Here is a 19,965-nt window from a genome sequence, read left to right as displayed (position 1 = left end):
ATCAAGAGAAAATATTGATCAATTGAATCATCAATCATTGTTGTTACATACAATGAATATGAGCCTGCTTATATAGGCAAGGTTATATGGATATGTGAGCACACAAACATGACATGTGGCTCAATAAGAAAAAAGGGTAGGAAGGAAATAGGTGTGGGTAGGTAGGAGAAACAATAGAATAGTCCACATGAGGTGGATCACCCATTGAATGTGGAGTATAACAACAATATCAACACCATAAAAGGTGGAAATTATCCTACACACACTATCCCAATGTGGCACAAACACCCAAGTATCTCATACCCAAACTACTATGAAATGCATTTCCTAAGTAAACTTAAGTAAGGTGTAATAATATCCAAGATGAATAATTATTTACACCAACACCTCCCCTTAAGTGCAACTTAGGGGAATGCACTAAAGTCTACAATGCAACTAAGTAATGCAAGATGGGTCCCGGCTACGAGGCCATGTTAGGTACCCATGTACAAATGCAAATGCATGCAAACCAATGCAATGAAATCTCTCACAAAGTGAGGAAAGAGAGAAAAACCCAATGGGAAAAAACCCTCCTCCAAAAGAGAGATGATGAAAGCACACAATGCTCTCAATGATGAATGAGAAGAACAAAACTATGTCCCCCCATAAGAGAGAACAAGAGACCATGAAGCCCCCCCTCAATGTTGAATCTCCTGCAAAGATGGTCCAATGATGATGACCAAAATACCTCCCCATAAGAAAGAAAGAGAGCCAATGTTGCACCAATAATGTCAAAGTGTGACAAAACCAGGTACCAAGTCGATGATGATGAATCACTTGCTGCAACAAAAAGAAGATCAGGCATGGAGACAACTTGCTTTGAGCATCATCTGGATACTCATAAATGGCAGAAATACTGGTACAATCCAAGTCTCATGGGATCCATGCACAAATTTTTAGAATCTAAGTCTCAACTGGAGCCATGCACCAAGTCTCACAAGATATTCGTAATCTACGTGTACAAGAAGATTACATCAAATAGTCAACAATGACAAGATACAAAGAGGTGTGGCACTTTATGATAGTGTGAGTACAACATTGCTCAAGCAAGAGCATACATCATGATAAAATATTCAAATGTGGAAACATGAAAATGATGCCACCAACAAAGAAGCCCTGTAGAATACTGCAGATGAAGTTACCTCCGAATGGAATTTCACCAAGAGATATAAATGAACAACTAACCCCCCATAAAAAGATCATGTTGGCACTTGCAAATAATGGAAAAGTGGACTTCTGATTTCAACTTTACTGCTTCTAAAAATGAGATATAAGAGACTTCAACAAATACTGCTAGTGATCTAAACTGATATCCAAGCAAAATACAAGTACCAAATAGGCCAAAAAATGACCAAATATTGAAAGTACAATTTCTACTCACAATCACTACAAACTAATGGAAGATTATGAAATTAGACAAAAAACTATGCACTCTAAAAAAAACGGCCCCTGAAAAGGAGTCCATATAAGCCCAAATGAAGCCTCCAAAGTTGTAAAAATTGGGATTTCATGATTTTCGAAAAACCTGTATCTGAAAAATAGAAAAATCGTGCACCAATGTACAGATCACAAAATTCTACCCCAAAACAAAAAAAATTGCTCAAAACAAGGAGTTTGGATGAGTGAGATACCACTATTTGAAAATTGTCTGCAAAATTATAATTTCTGGAAAATTTTCGCCACAGCTTCAAACTTCAAATGCCTCTAGATTTGGCCTTTGAAGTCTGATTTGGATGAAACAAAAGGCAAAAATGACTTTTTCTGGACCTCCTCAATCCAATGGTGACCTCAGATTTGATCCATCAAGCTTCAATAATAACCTACACTAAAAAGTTCCAAAATGGAAACCCAAAATTTCTCTCAATTAGCAAACCAATGACACTCTAGTGGCTTTGATCCCATGTGAGATTTTGCCAAGATCAAGAGGCAATGGAGATCACAAATAAGAGAGACAAAATAGATGGTAGAAATAAACTGTATTCTATCAAGACAAAATACTAGTCAACTGGATCATCAATCATTGTTGTTACATACAATGAATATGAGCCTGTTTATATAGGCAAGGCTATATGGATATGTGAGCACACAAACATGACATGTGGCTCAATAAGAAAAAAGGGTAGGTAGGAAATAGGTATGGGTAGGTAGGAGAAACAATATAATAGTCCACATGAGGTTGATCACCCATTGAATGTAGAGTGTAACAACAAGATCAACACCATAAAAGGTGGAAATTATCCTACACACACTATCCCAATGTGGCACAAACACCCAAGTGTCTCATACCCAAACTACTATGAAATGCATTTCCTAAGTAAACTGAAGTAAGGTGTAATAATATCCAAGATGAATAATTATTTACACCAACAAGTACATTAGTGTAGTTGTATTGATGATATGCAATGTATTTGTACATGAGTACACTGGTTTAGTTCTATTGATGATATATAATGTATTTGTACATGAGTACATTGGTGTAGTTGTATTGATTATGATGAAAAAATATGCATAAACTAACAAATCTTATATGTATGGCCCACTTATGTAAGTTCATAAATGTCATATGTAAGTCTAATGGTAATTATGTGTCTAGAATATATGGAAATATTGATGATCATGATCATTATTGCTACCCTAAATTCTTTACAACTTAATATAGGTTCGTTAGTGTATATTTATCCTTTTCATCCTCATTATCATTTAATATAGGTTTATTTGACAATTTTTTGCACTTAGGATGCTTAAGGGACGACGTTGGTAGGGTATGGCCATGAGCGTTCAACTGAGTGGGAAGACAAAATGAGAGCATGTCTAGGAGAAGAATGCCTAGTCGGACATGTTGGAACTGATGGTTCGCACCCACGATGAGAAGAACAAGAATTGGGCTTCATGGCAACTTTTCATTTAGTGAAATTGACGATTTTTTTGTCAATTGAAACTACTCCAAATCTTGAAAAATTGAGAAAGGCTATTACAGGTAGTCATCATGTGACCTTTTAGGTTCAAATGAATTATCCCCAGCTGCCACGAATTTTGAGACAAAACTTGTCAAAATTTGACAATTTTTCACACTTAGGGCACTTAAGGGACGACACCATTAGGGTATGGTCCCAAGCGTTTGACCAAGTTGGGGGGGGGGGGAATAGGATTATGCCTAGGGTAAGAATGTTTATATAGACATGTTGGAACTGATGGTTCATGCCCACGATGAGTAGAACAAGAATTGGGCTCTGTGGCAACTTTTCATTGAATGAAACTGATGATTTTTTCAAGTGAAAAATCGTTGCCCTACGAAAATTGCTTTGAATCTTGAAAAAATGAGACAAACTATTGTAGATATCCCTCATGTGACCTTGTAGGTTCAAACAGATCATTTGCAGGTGCCACAAGTTTTGAGATACAACCTATCAAAATTTGATAATTTTCCGCACTTAAGGCACTCAAGGGACGACACTGGTAGGGGGGAAAAACAAGAGCATGCCTAGGGTAAGAATGCCTAGCGAGGCATGTTGGAATAAATGCTTCACACCCACGATGAGAAGAACAAGAATTGTGCTCTATGGTAACTTCTCATTGAATGAAACTGATGATTTTTTCATCAAGTGAAAATCTTTTCCCTACGAAAACTACTTTGAATATTGAAAAACCAAGACATGCTATTATAAGTAGCCCTCATGTGACCCTATAGGTTCAAATGAATCATTCGTAGGTGCCATAGATTCCAAGATATAACCCATCAAAGTTTGACAATTTTTTGCACTTAGGGCGCTCAAGGGATGACATCGGTAGGGTATGGCCTTGAGCATTTGACTGAGTGGGGGGGGAAATAGGAACATTCCTAGGGTACGAATGCCTATTCAGATGTTTTGGAACTGATAGTTCATGCCCATGATGAGTAGAACAAGAATGGGGCTCCATGGCAACTTTTCATTGAATGAAACTAACGATATTTTTATTAAGTGAAAAATCTCTGTCCTATGAAAAATTCTCTGAATCTTGAAAAACTAAGACAGGCTATTATAGGAAGCCCTCATATGACCTTGTAGATTCAAACAGATCATTTGTAGGAATCATAGATTCTGAGATACAACCTGTCAATTTTTGATAATTTTTCGCACTTAGGACGCTCAAGGCACAACATTGGTAGGGTATGGCCCCAAATGTTCGACCAAGTGGGAGGGTAAAATAAGAGAATGCCTAGGATAGGAATGCCTCAAAAAACTTATTGGAATCGATGGTTCATAGCCACAACAAGTAGAATGAGAATTGGGCTCCATGACAACTTTTCATTGAATGAAACTGATGATTTTTTTGTCAAGTGAAAAATCACTGCCCTACGAAAAACCACACTGAATCTTGAAAAGCCATGACAAACTATTGTAGGAATCCCTCACGTGACCCTATAGGTTCAAACTGATCATTCGCAGATGCCACAGATTCTAAGATACAACCTATCAAAATTTGACAAATTTTTGCACTTAGGGCGCTCAAGGGACATCGCCGGTAGGGTATGGCCCCAAGTGTTCGACCGAGTGGGGGGGAAAAATAGGAGAATTCCTAGGGTAATAATGCCTCACTAGACATGTTGGAACCGACAGTTCGTGCCCACAATGAGTAGAACAAGAATTGAGCTTTGTGGCAACTTTTCATTAAATGAAACTAGTAATTTTTTCATCAAGTGAAAAATCGTTGCCCTATGAAAAACCACTCTGAATCTTGAAAAACCAATACAAGCTATTGTAATAAGCCATCATGTGACCTTGCAGGTTCAAACAGATCATCTGTAGGTGCCACATATTTCAAGATATAACCTTTCAAATTTTGATAATTTTTTCGCACTTAGGGTGCTCAAGGGATGGTGCTAGTAGGGTATGGACCTAAGCATTCGATCAAGTGGTGGGGGGGGGAACATGAGCATTCCTAGGGTAATAATTCCTAATCGGATGTGTTGGAACTAACGGTTCACTCCCATGATGAGTAGAACAAGAATTGGGCTCTGTGGCAACTTTTCATTGAATGAAATTGACGATTTTTTTCTCAAGTGAAAAATCCCTGCCCTATGAAAACCACTCTAAATCTTGAAAAACTCACTAACTCATTTGGGTGCATTTTCCAATGAAAATTTCCGACAAACTATGGGATTTTTTTCATTTTGTCAGATCTTAAGAGGTGATTTGTGTCAAAAAAAAAAATTTTAAAAAATCTTGCTTGACGTTTGCCGGAATTCCGACGAAACTAACTGTCGTCGAAATGTTGCTCGACATTTGTCAGAATTCCGACGAAAAACAAAAAAGTAAAAAAGTAAAAAAAAAAAAGTAAAACCTTAAGGGTTAGTCAAGTAAATAATATAAAAAATCGCGTGGACAGTGTTTTTTGTAGTTGCGACATCGTTTTGCTTGGTTTGTGAAGGTTATAGACCAAATTTTCCATAACTCGATTTTTTTTGCCTGTGAAGAAAAATCATGTTAGATAATATCAACGAAGAACAAAATAAGGAGACAATTTCTAGATTGTGGTCTAGCTTGAAAATAAAAGGTGATTGGAAATGTTATTGTCCCTACAAAAATTGTAAGGGCTTAAAGACTAGAAGACTTTTAATCACAACAGCTGAGAAACATTGTAGGTAGCATGGTCACATTGAAGGGGGGCATGATTATCGTCCATTGGTAAGTTGTTCATTATATGTGTTTATATTGATTGCATTTGTAAACGTTTATATCATTTTAAAAATTTATATACATAAAAAATCACTTGTTAATGAGATAATGATCATGGTTTATTTATGTTGATCATTTTTTATATAGGTGGGGCACCCTAGGGCACATGATATGGACTACCATGACCCGAATAATGTGGTTTTCCAAGTGGAACAACATGGAGGTGTGAATATCGAAGTTGAAGATAATGATCCTATGGAAGAAGATGATCATGCACCAGAAAACACAGTTGAAGATGATGGTACAAATACATTGATCCATGACACATTTGGTACTAGCATGACTGATCATGATGTTCAAGATGACTTTGATGTTGTTCACAATTTACCTATACTTGAGAAGGCATACGAGCCCCTTTACGAAGGCTCACAAACAACTCTTCTCTTTGTTGTATTGTTGTTGGTGAGCTTGAAGGGTATGAATGGTTTATCCAACATAACAATCTCACGTATGTTAAGGTATGTCATATATGTCATCTTTTTTCATCTATTTTTGTTGTTATTCCATCAGTAGTAAATAAAAGGTGAAATATGTACCATTAATATTCTTTATATTAACAAATTATTATTTTTATTGTAGATTGATAGGTGGTTTTTTGTTACCACCATCAAATATTCTACCTTGCTCATATCAAGAATTATCTGCCATTATGAAAGATATTGGAATGGAGTATCAAGCAATACATGCATGTCCCAATGATCATATTATATATCATAAACAACATGAATTTGCAACAGAATGCCCTGAATATCATATGAGTAGATATCGAACATATCAACTAACAAAAAAGGTGCCTCGCAAGGATCTTTGTTATATTACCATTATTCCACGTTTGCAATGATTATTTAGGTGTGAAAGTTTGGCGCAATTTATGGATTACCATACACACAATAGAAGTTGAGATGACATTCTTCAAATGCTTGTGGATGGTTATGTATTTACAAACATAGAGGAAAAAAGGCCACACTTTAAAGAATAACCTCATAATCTTAGGCTTTCATTGGCAGCGGACGGTGTCAATCCATTTGGAGAGATGAGATCTATTTACTCGATGTGGCCTATTTTTGTTATCAACAATAACATTCACCCATGGATGTCAATAAAGAGGGAGCACATAATGTTGGCAATGATTGTTCCAGGAATTTTTTCATTTTATAGTCATGTAAATTTAAATTATATATATTGTAGTAAAATGGTTATAATAATTATGTAATGTTTTTATTCATTGAACTAGGTAAGTAACAAGTTAAAGATATGAATTTATATATTGAGCCTCTTATCAATGAGTTGTTGGAGTTATGGAATGGTGTCACTATGTATGATGTCTCTAGACCAATAGGACAAAGACAATTTCAATTCCATGCAATGCTTGTATGGACAATTCATGATGCACTAGGGCTAACACATTTTTGTGGTATGTTATAATGTTCAACTTGTGCACTTTAATAATGTTTAATTTTTTAAAGTATAAATCATGATTTTTTTTTTAAACCATTCAATATATATAATTATAAAAAATTAACATATTTAATCCAATTATACATGATCTTGTAGGTCTTCAAACAAAGGGAAAATTTGCATGTCCAGTTTGTGGTTCAAAGATGAAATCTCGACATTCAACAAGTTTAGGAAAGAAGGTGTTTGATGAGTATAGACACTTCCTCCACAAAAATCATAAGTATCAAACTATTGAAAAACATCTTTTCAATGGGAAAGAAAGGACTACATCAAAACCACGAAGAATGACACCTCACCTATGGAAGTTGGAATATAATAGAATTAATCATCAAGGTAATGTCATTCAATCTAATTGTTTATCTATCATATATGATATGTTTGGAATTTATATTTTTATATTGTGTTTTGTTACTCATGTTGTAATTGATGATGATTTTCGTTGTTAACTTTTTAAACTTATATGCTTCATGAAGGTCGTCAAGGCATTAATTACCACCTTCCAAAGGGACTAAAAATTTATCCCAAACAATTTAGTAGGTTGCCCTACCATGAGTAGCTACAAATTATGCATTTGTTTGATACTATGCATATTGGAAAGAATATAACAGAGATGTTATGGAAAATATTGGATTGAAGGCGTGATAAGGAAAAAATTGTCAAAATTTGTAGTGACATTTAAGAATCCAATCATGCAATGAAAAATGTCATTCAATTAAATAGCGATGGAGACCAAATTAATATAAGTGCCTTCTGTGGTTATTAAGGGAGCAGCAAAGAAATGTTATAAAAGAGGTCATACAAAAAATTCATTTTCCCACACGATTTGTTGTGAACATAAACAATCTCATAACAAAGAAAAGTGAATTTGGGCTAGGGATGAAAACGCATGATTGACATACCTTCATTAAGGTAATTCATGTTCTTGTATATTTTCTATATATTTGTATACTACATGTACTTTTCATTGTATTGTGTTTAGTACTAGTTTTGGAAAAACAATGAAAGGATCATTTTATAGTTGTTGCGGTATATTCTACCTCTATCTCTCTCAGACTACTTAGACATAATGTCAAGCAAGCTATATATGATATTGAAAAATACATGAGGTAAGTAGTGTTATTTGTTCAATGTGTTGTATAGGTATTATATTTGTCATTTGTTTTACTTGTTATGTAAAATATTGTATATTATTTTGTTAATTCTCATTAATATATTTGCATCTCGAATCACTTGTAGATGGTTGTCATCTAATGAAATTCATAAAGAAGATATAAAATATTGGAAGACAAAAATTCCTTGTCTAATTTGTGAAATGTAAAAGTGTTTACCTTCAATATTGTTCAATGCACAAGAACACTACCACATACACCAAGTTGAGGAGATTGAATTGTGTGGGCCTGTACACACAAGGTCAATGTGGATGGTTGAGAGGCACTTGAAATTTTTGAAGGCTTTGGTTTGACAAAGAGCACATCCTGAGGGTTATATGGTGGAGGGATATATGGTATACCAAAATATGGAGTACATTACTAAATATCTTCCTAAGTTTGCGGCAAAGATCCATGTAGATCGCATTTGGGATCCCAACTCCATTAACAAATTCGAACGGGAGTACTTGATGGGGAAAGGTAGATTGAGGAAAGTGAGAGGTAATTATTGGATGTTCATGGCCATTAATATAAATACATTTTACATTTGGTTTTTATATATATTGTAGTTAATTGATTCTTAATCTTCAATATACATCAGTTGTAAATTTCAAGTTATTTTTTCTACAATTGCTCGAGAGTGGGATACACTACATTTGTATCCCGCAAACAATCTTGATTGGATGATGATATGGATTGAACGATGTCAATAATTTGGTCACATATTAACATGGGGAGGTGTGGCTTCATTGGTTAAAGAAGCTCATCGTAACGGAGATTCCAATGTTCCACCAAGGGAAATTGATTTGGCATATGGTTTAAGAGATAAACAAGTATGTATAAATATATTAATCACCCATATTATTTAATTTTTTTTCAATTGTGATGATATATATATATATGTTGTTTTTTACATACATTCAACCAAGAATAAATATGTTTATCAAGTGGCGATGCAATATTTTTTACATGTTTGACATATTGCACGTTAAACACCACAAGGCTATGTGGTACAATGGTCATAAATTTCGCATCAAAAAGTTGTGACACAAAGAAAACTTGTGATTCTGGGATAACTGGAGTATTTTAGGTGACTAATGTTTCATCTAGAAGAGACATACATCCTCAAGTCTCAGAAAATAGATACTATGAGATTCTGGATCATATACTTGAGTGTGACTTTGGGTCCTTCAAATTAGTTCTTTTCATCGTCCAATGGTACAGGGTACGATTGAATGAAAATGATCCTAACAGAACTGTTATTGAACATGATAATGGATTTACAATGGTCAATACAAGGTCATTTGAGCAAGCTGGAAATGAGCCCTATGTTCTTCCAAGCCAATGTGAGCAGGTATTTTACTTAGAGGTTCCACATAAACTGGGTTGGTCATTTGTTGTTAGACATGATCCTAGAGGAAGGCCAGTAAAGTATAATGCCATGGAAGAAGAAGATACATAAGAACTAGAAGATGATGTATATGATGATCAAGATCAACAATTAGTTAATGATGTTCCCGATGAAATATCAAAGAAGAGGAACAAGATCAAGATGATGTAGGAGTTAATGTTCATGAAGATGATAATTATGATATCAATAATGATGATGATGATGATGATGATGATGTTGGCCATTTGGAGGAATTGATTATGTGTTGCATTGATGTCAACACTAGATGTTTTGGATTCTTTACCGGCACCCTTCTGGTTGGTTTGGATCTAGCATGATCTGATATGCTCTAGTATGATTTGGTTATGGAATTGTCTTACTCATGTTCATATTCAGTCAGTTGGTTTTGGTCTAGTGATTAGATGCGATCCTATTTGCTTGGAAGCTTGGTTTGTGATTCCAACAAGGGTTTCATTGGTAGAGATTTTGTTGAAGATCTTTGATGATATGTATAAGTGGGGTTGGTGCAACTTCTAGTATGGATTCAGGATGTTGGCGGTGATCATGTTCCAGACTTGGCAGATTGGGATCATTTCTTTAGCGTGTGGACCTATATTGGGTCCCGGTTGATCTAGGCTATGGATCGGCTTAATGTAACATGTGGATTGGACATCTTGATGTGTTTTTGGGATGTCTTATGAGTTGGATATTATTTGTTTGGTCTAAGGCTGACATGTTTTGTAACTATGTAATTGGTTTATTGTTTGGTGACCGACCTGATTATTTATGGTCGAGGGTTTGTATATATATGATGTAAGATCTCATTGTATATCATCATGGTACATGGCCATGGAATGGGATATGGATATGTAATGTGCGAATAATGTAATATCATTCAGATAGAGGATTTGGTTGATCATTGGAGATTGAATTAGGTTTATGTAAGAGGGTTTAGTCCTCCGGTATTGAGCTTAACTGGAACTGTACTCAGGCATAGGATATGTAATCTTTGTAGTTCATTCATTCTTCTAGATTGTAGTGTGGACTTCTATATTGTTAGTGAGACTCCTTTTGTGATGAGCAGTGTGCTCTAGGTTGTTGGCCTTCCTGCAAGTGCAAATCCCTTAATTGTAATTCACATACTTACTACAAAAGTATTATCTGACTGTGGGTAGGCTTTCCATCATGGTTTTTCCCTTTGCCAGGTTTTCCACGTATAAGTCTTGGTGTCATGTGGATGGTATTTATTCTATGATTATTGTTTATGCTTATTTCGTTTACAGTTATTCTGATATTAATGTTTTGGGTTTCGGTATTAAAGTTTTAATTGCTAAATGTTATGTTAATCTGTGATAACTGATTCACCCCCCCCTCTCAGTTGTCTTCCAGTTATTTGAACTGTCTAACAATTGGTATCATATCTCTGGTCCTCTCTACAAAAAGCTTAATCTCCTGAGAAAGATCCTATGGTGACTAATAGTTCAAGTTCATCCAGTTCATCTGGAGCTATCTTTCGAAGAGATATTCCTAGGCTTGATGGAACAAATTACACAGTATGGAAGATTCAGATGGAGACCCATCTGAGATGTCTTGGCAAGGCGATTTGGGAGATCACATAGAATGGTGTTACACCTCATAATCTAGCATCTAGAAACCCTCCTCTAACAAGCTTGGATAAGGAGCTTGAGAATGATTGTAGAGCAAGAGAAGCCCTCTTGTGTGCACTTTCTGATCAGCAAATAATGGAATTAACCTGACAAATCATCTGGAAAGGATATATGGGATAAGTTGGAGACTCTTAATTAAGGTGACCCTATAGTGAATATTTCTAAACTTGATGGTTACCAGGTGAGATATGAAAACATGAAGATGGAAGAAGATGAAAGGATTACTGCATTCATGAAAAGGGTAAATGAGATTGTTATGGGAATTCAATGTTGTGGTGGAATTCTGAGTGAATATTAAATCATTTTGAAATTTTTGCGAGCCCTACCACCAGCTTACAAGATGAAGGCTACTGCTATTAATGAATCAAGAACAATGGCTAATACATCTGTCAACAGAGATACCTTGGTTAAATAAATATCTTTTGAAGCTTGGTTTTACTAAGGGTAATGCTGACAATAATTTATATTATAAGATCACTAATGATGATATATATATTGATTATTGAAGTATTTGTTGATGACATCATTTTGGAGGTGAAGATAAGTTGTGCATGGAATTTTATAAGAATATGGAGAAAGAATTTGAAATGTCTATGATTGAGGAAATGAAATTTTTCTTAGGTTTGTAGATTACTCAAATTGATAAAGGTATTTTCATCTGTCAAACTAAGTATGCTAGGGAATTGTTGAAGAAATTTGGTATGGGAGATTCTAAATCAGTACATACTGCTATGGTTACAAATGAGAAATTGACAAGGAAAGATGTTTCTACACTGGTAAATCCTACAAGGTACAAATCTATGATTGGAGGTCTACTTTATTTGACTAAGACTAGGCTTGACATAATGAATGGTGTTTGTATTGCATCTAGATTTCAGAGTGATCCTAGAGAAAATCATGAGAGTGCAATGAAAATAATTTTTAGATACTTGCAAGGTACATCTGAATATGGTTTATGGTACCCTAAGGATGATGACTTTACTTTATGTGCATATACAGATGTTGATTGGGTTGGAGATTTTGATGACTGGAAAAGTACTTCGGATGGAGCTTTCTTTCTTGGAAAGAAATTGGTTTCATGGATCAATGAGAAACAATCATGTACTTTTTATCTACTGCTGAAGCTGAGTATGTTGTTGTTGCTACTAATAGTACATAGGTTCTATTGATGAAGCAAATTTTGAAGGATATTAAAGTGCATTGCATAGTATCGGTAGTTATTCACTATAATAACTTTGCTGCTACTGACATATCAAATAATTCGGTATTTCACTATAAGACAAAGCACATATCTATCAAGTATAACTTTTTGAAGGAGAAGGTGGAAGAAAATGAAGTTAGGCTGGTTTATATGAACACTAAAGAGAAGATTTCAGATATTTTCACTAAACTGTTGCCTAAACAACCATTTCAGTACCTGAGAGATAGGTTAGGGGTTTCTGCCCCTCCGACAGAGAACTGATTGATGCTTTTTGGCATCAGTCTGGTATGTATTGTTAGAGATATTATTCATTTTGGCACTAATGTGGGGATGCTACTACTTTGGGGGAGTAGTCAGCTTTGTGATTCAGTGGTTTATGTTTTTGCTTTGATATTTATGTTTCTGGCATTGATGTCAAAGGGGGAGAGATATTGATGTGAAAAACTTAAGGAGTTGTATACATTAGGGGGAGAGATATATGTGTAATTCAAAGCTTTACAAAGATATAATTTATAGGGGGAGTTTGGTATTTATTTCAGAACTTCATTGCTATATCTTTGAGTGGGAGATTGTTGGTTGTTTTCCATTGAGGGAGACTTGTTTGGCATTTCTTGGTACTTAGATGTTTTTCACATCTAGTGTTGTCGTCAATGTTAAAGGGGGAGATTGTTGTCCATTTGGTTGATGTTTTGTCATTGATGTCAACACTAGCTATTTTGGATGCTTTACCGACACCCTTCTGGTCCCGATAGGTTGAGTGGTTTCTGGTTGGTTTGGATTTGGCATGATCCGGTATGCTCTGTTATGATTTGGTTATGGAATTGGCTTACTCATATTCATATTTAGTTGGTTGGTTTCAGTCTGGTGATTGAATGCTATCTTGTTTCCTTGGAAGCTTGGTTTGTGATTCTGGCGAGGGTTTCATTGGTGGAGCTTTTGTTGAAGATCTTTGATGATATGCATAAGTGGTGTCAGTGCAGCTTCTAGTATAGATTCAGGATGTTGATGGTGATCATGTTTGAGACTTGGTGGATTGGGATCATTGCTTTAGCATGTGGACCTATATTGGGTCCCAGTTGATCTAGGTTATGGACCGACTAAATGTAACATGTAGATTGGACCTCTCGATGTGTTTCTGGGATGTCTTATGAGTTGGATATTATTAGTTTGTTCTAAGGCCGACATGTTTTGTAATTATGTAACTATTTTATTGTCTGGTGGCTGACCTGATTGTTTATGATCAAGGGTTTGTATATATATGATGTAAGATCTCATTGTAGATCATCATGGTACATGGTCATCGAATGGGATATGGATATGTAATGTGCGAATAATGTAATATCATTTAGGTAGAGGATTTGGTCGATCATTGGAGATCAAATTGGGTTTATGTAAGAGGATTTAGTCGATCATTGGAGATCAAATTGGGTTTATGTAAGAGGATTTAGTCCTCTGATATTGAGCTTAATCGGAATTGTACTCAAGCATAGGAGATGCTATATTTGCAGTTCATTCATTCTTTCCGATTGTAGTCTAGATTTCTATGTAGTCGGTGAGACTCCTTTTGTGATGAGCAGTGTGCTCTAGGTTGTTGGCTTTTCTGCAAGTGTAGGCCTCTCAATTTTAATTTGCATACTTATTGCAGAAGTATTATCTAATTTTGGGTAGGCTTCCCACCATGGTTTTTCCCTTTACTGGGATTTCCACGTATAAATCTTGGTGTCATGTGGATGGTATTTATTCTCTGATTATTGTTTATTCTTAATTGGTTTAACTATTATTCTAGTATTAAAGTTTTAATTGCTAAATGTTCCAATAATTTGTGACAATTGATTCAGCCCCCCCTCTCAGTTGTCTTTTGGTTATTTGAATTATCTAACAGATATGACCAATAATCCTTACAATGTCAATTTTGGATCAAAAGATACAGACAAAGAGCTAGATGAAGAAGAAGATCAATGACATGATTTAAATGTATGATGTATGCGATTAGTATATTATCTATTTGATATTAATTTCTTGATATTTTTTGCTGAAATCTAAATGTTGTGATTATGTGGGAGGACTTGTTTGTAATTATGTGGGAGGACTTTTACTTTGTGATTATCTTTACATGTCAAGTCATTTGCACTTTTACATTACAAATATTTGCATCATGTTGTGTTCCCTACTGAGATATTTATGGAAAATTTAATGGATCAATCCTTTTAATGGTTTGTTATGCAATAACACAATGATTCCTATTATGATGTATGATGCACCTGATACTATTTTGTATCCATGCTCTTAATTTAATGCAAGGAGATGATGTTTTACAATCTTGATATTTTAACAAGTCAATGATATTTGCATGAGCTATTGTAGATAATACCTTAGATAATGTGTGTTACATTAAAGGATCATTAAGAAGTGTTGTAGATAGTACCAAAACTACCCATGTTTACCCTTTGCAGGTGTTTTGTGGCATACACACTAAAACACTTTACATACATTTCACCCTCCTATTAAACAATGAATTTCATAGTTTAGTACATATACTTTCCTAGTTCTTCTACTCCATTAGTGACCCCCAAAATCACCCAAAGCTCAAAATTTTAATACATATATAGGTTATCAACAAATCCTAAATCCTAGAGAAATAGCCACTAACTCATGAACAGACTCAGGATTGGACTTGGCCAATGAACAATATTCAACATGGAAGCTACAATCTTCTACTCTTCAAGCTCTGCAAGACCTAAGTGGATTTACCTATTGCACTGTTATCCATATATTGGCTTTATGTTAACTGACAATGCACTATGCAACAGATGCTTTCAATGAAAATATACCAAGGAAATACCTAACATACCACAAATTCTGGCTTGAACCTTAGTTTCTTATCACTTTTGCTTGCATTGAAAAATGGCTCTAATCTACTTCTACTCCTAATACAGAACTACTAAAAATTGAATATAAAAGGTGAAATAAGAGTATAAAGATGACTCACAAACTTCAAGAAAGTATGATCAGTTCCCATTCTAAGGGAAAACATAGTCAAATCATAGTCCTAGTGATAAACAAATTAACATTATCAACATAAAAGTTCAATACTAAACAATTAAGACTTTCTTAAAGTGCTTAGATTGAGAATGCATTCATGACCTCCTCACACTCTCAGAATTTATCACAGTATTCAAGACAAAATTTAATTCATTTAGCTAGTGTTGTGTATTTGTGAAGTGTGGACCTATATACCTATAGCTGCAACACAAAGACACTCAATAGATCATTATAAGCATGGTTAGAAAATTTAAAACAAAGAAAGATAAACCATAGCTAAGCGATCTATTGCCTCCTAGTAAATGCGAGTATGAATTTTGCTCTCAGATCTGGTTATGCAAATTCCAGAGACTTGACTACACTTAAGTGGAGGATTTAAATGATGAAGATGCATGATCTAGATGAGATAATGATTTAATATATATGATTCTAAGATATTGCTATGAAATAAGCTAAGATTTAAGCTAAAATTGAACATGATAACATTGCTAAAATGATAAACTAGAAGCTAGATGCCTATAGTAACAATGCATAAGATGGAAAATCAGATGGGATTCGGGATAAGTGAGATGAATCAATCAGGGGTCCTTTATGCTCCAAATTGAGGTCTATCTATAGGATTTCCAAGGCTAGGGGTAAGGTGGCAGGAATCAACGGTCAAGATTAAGTTTGAAGATATCAATGGTGAAATTGGAGGAGGTTGGAAAAGAGGTTGGATGAAAGGGAATAATTGGAGGTTGGTAGGAGAAGGGGTTGGATGAAAGGGAACAAAATCATCTCTACGTGACAAGTGTCAAGAGGCTTCTAGAAGAGGTTGGATGAAAGGGAACATTTGTCATCTCTATGGTGACAAGTGTCAAGAGGCTTCTAGAAGATGTTGGATGAAAGGGGACATTTGTCATCTCTATGGTGACAAGAGTCAAGAGGCTTCTAGAAGATGTTGGATGAAAGGGAACATTTGTCATCTCTATGGTGACAAGTGTCAAGAGGCTTCTAGAAGAGGTTGGATGAAAGGGAACACTTAGTGACAAGTGTCACAAAGATTTTCTCATGAGAGGGCAAAGTGTTCAAGGAAAGGGGACATGGTGGTTAGGATGTGCAAGCTAGGATGGGGTTAGGCAAACCCGGGGTTAGATGGAATGGGTTAGGTTAGGTGGTTAGAAGTTAGGAGAATTTGAATTTAGAAATTCAAATAATAGGAAAAGGCTAATTAATTTCAACAATTTATTAATTGATTTGTTTTAATTAATTAAAGGATTTAGAAGAAATAAATTTGATGGAAGGAATTAATTAATTTGAATTAATTAATCAAAGGGAACTATTGAAATGAACCTATTAAATAAATCCTTAGATTTATTAATAAGTAGATGAAAGGGAGGAATTTAATCAAATTGCTGATGAATTCAATTAAATTAGGAAGGGGGATTAATTAAATAATTGCTTATTTAATTAATTATCTTCAGACCATTTTTAGGTGTATACAGCTAGAAATGAAACCCATCAAAGAATACACATTCCCCATTAGAGAAGACAAATTGCATATGTTAATTAACATAAAAATTTATATAACACATCACAAAAGGTATGAGCAAGAAAATTAATGTTCCCTTTATTGATTTTCAAGATAAAACTGATACATTCATGAAAATGCTACAACGAGTCACCCAAAACTGCCAAAAGTCTATCTGATGTTATATTAAAGTTTTCTCTAATGCATACATATTAAAAAGTATGGAATGCTTATTCTTGGTGCTGAATTCCCTTTTAAAACACAATAGAGCAAAACAAGTCTTAGGCCGAAGAAAACATATGTCAAAACCTAATTACAAAATTGACCTAAAGCCTAGGTTTTTTTACTTCTACGTGCAACCTGCATTGAATGATGGTGGCTGAAAAGGCATCATCCTGGGAGCTTGGGTTGTGGTCCTACAAAAATATTCTCTATCATTTGTACTTTAAATATGTTCTTGTCAGGATCAAAAGTGCAATCTGGCATGCGATGGCAGACACCTTGGAGACTGGTCCCTGTTGGCTGAGCACTCTAATCATTCTCCAAAAAATAGACATCCTGCACAAAACTTTTAGGAATAGCAAAAATGGAATGAATGTGACTAGTCTTCCTCTTCAGGATTCTCTTCTTCTAAGGAGCAGTATCTTTTATGTAATGCTTCAATCTCATCAGCTGGCCAAGAAAAACCCTTCAAGCTATGCAACTTGTTCATAGCTTCATTTGTTTTGTGGGGGGGCACAACTGCAACTCCTAAAACAAATCTATGATACATTTGTTCAACTTCCATAATCTTATCAACAATATTAAAAAATGTATCATCTTGGATTGGATCACCTTCCAATGATGTTAGAACTCCATTTATTGCTTCTTGGAAGCCCTGTTTCCATTCTTCTAGGCTCTTAATCTTCCCATCATCTGTCAAAATTGTAGGGACATGCCATTTTCTGAGCCCTTGGAAAGAATCAATCATTCCCATTAATTCTTTTCTCTCCTCCTCTATGTTTTATTTTTATTAAGTAAAAATAGGTTTTTGAAAGGAACCCAAACCTTTTACATAATAAGAAATAGATAAAGCATTAAAGCATAATAGAATCGTGCCTGATCACCCTAACAAAAAATAGTTCCCATCCAAACCAAAAAGGGAACTCAAAACACATAGAACCGCATAAAGACAACAAAAGGACAAAACAAAGACAAAGATAGAGATGAAGACATCTAAATATTTTTCATAATATCTTCTACATGAACCACCATCTGCTTCATGTTGTCTGCAGAGGTCTTCAAATCATCTAGCTCTCATCCCTTCATATCACCCTGATTCCTGGTGTTGGCCCTAGTTCTCTTCTCATGACCTTTTTTCTCCATCTAGTCCTTGTCGCCTTCTTTGTCTTTAATGTTATCAAATCTATTAATCAGAATATTCACGTTGTCCATAGAGGCCTTAAGAATCTAGAAATTTTGTTCAACAATCCTCTTCATAGTTAATTCCATCTTGTCGACTCTATTGAACAGGGTTTTTATGGTAGTTTCCAGCCCATTCGCCTCTCTATTCCCTTCCATTTTCTTAACCTTCTTTTCCGTACCAAGAATTTTACCAACCATGGCTTCAATAGCTTCAGCATTATTGATCTCAACCACTAATTCTTTAATATTTTCAAAAAGAGGCTTCTCACCTATCGTTGCATTTTTTATAACATTAATATCATTCTTTAGGTTGCTGATATCTTTCACAATTTTACTGATAGTATCACAAAATCCCTTAATACTATCACTATCCCTATGATAGTCACTAGGATTTCCCCTTTGATTCTCTTGGCCCTCATTCTGCAATCCCTGAGTACTCATATCCTCACCACAACCCACATCCAGAATTTCATCCTCCTCCTTACCCTTCACATTGTCGTTTCTTTTCTCCTCTGCATCCTGATCAGAAGCTATCAAAACATGTTTTTTAGCATTGTTAGTTCCCCTACTGGTATTCTTGTTCCTCTAGGTTTATTTTCCCGTTCCCTTTCCTTTCTTACTTTTGATGAATTTTTCCTCAAAGGATTCATCCTTGGAGTCTGAGAGATCGGAATCAACCACAATCCTCTTTATTTTCCCCTTATTCCTCCCCTTTTTGCTAACATCCTCTAATTCTCCTTTAGTTTCCAAATCAAAGTTGAAACCACTATCCTCACTTTTCGTGTCATCATCCCTAGTATTGTTACCTCTAATTGGTTTCTTTATGGTTTTCCCTTTCAGCAATTTGTAAACTAAAACCATAAGACCCTGATGAAGAGCATGGTCCCTCTGAGGGTCTTTCTGAATTTCTTTAATGGTGCGATCCATGGAACAAGCTAAATAATAGGGTAGGCTTACCTTTTCACCATGGTGGAAGTGGTTGAGCATCACAAAATGGTACCCATAAGCCCTTGTAAATCTTCCATCTAGCAAGGTTATGGTAGCAAACAACATGAACCTCCATGGCCTACAAATGCACTTGGGGGAGTGGTAGGAGTTATCCACCTTCACCATTTTCTTCTTTTCCATCTGTCATAGGAAATCTATTTGTTGCCTTATCAGAGACACTACGATCTCTATAGAACTTAATACCATCTTTCACCATCCTCGTAGCTTCTGCAATGATATCTTCATCCACCATCATCATCTAGGTGCCCACTAGAACTTTGACATTCTTCCAATTATTTATAAAATGCTTGGTAACTGTTGGGTCTTTACCATAGAGCCTCTCCATGAAAACACTGAAGCCTCCCTCTTGTAGAATCTCCCAAACCTCTTTGTTCTTCTTCC

Source organism: Cryptomeria japonica, chromosome 1 (assembly GCF_030272615.1).
Source record: "Cryptomeria japonica chromosome 1, Sugi_1.0, whole genome shotgun sequence".
NCBI classification, from domain to species: domain Eukaryota; kingdom Viridiplantae; phylum Streptophyta; class Pinopsida; order Cupressales; family Cupressaceae; genus Cryptomeria; species Cryptomeria japonica.
This window is presented reverse-complemented; position numbering follows the sequence as displayed.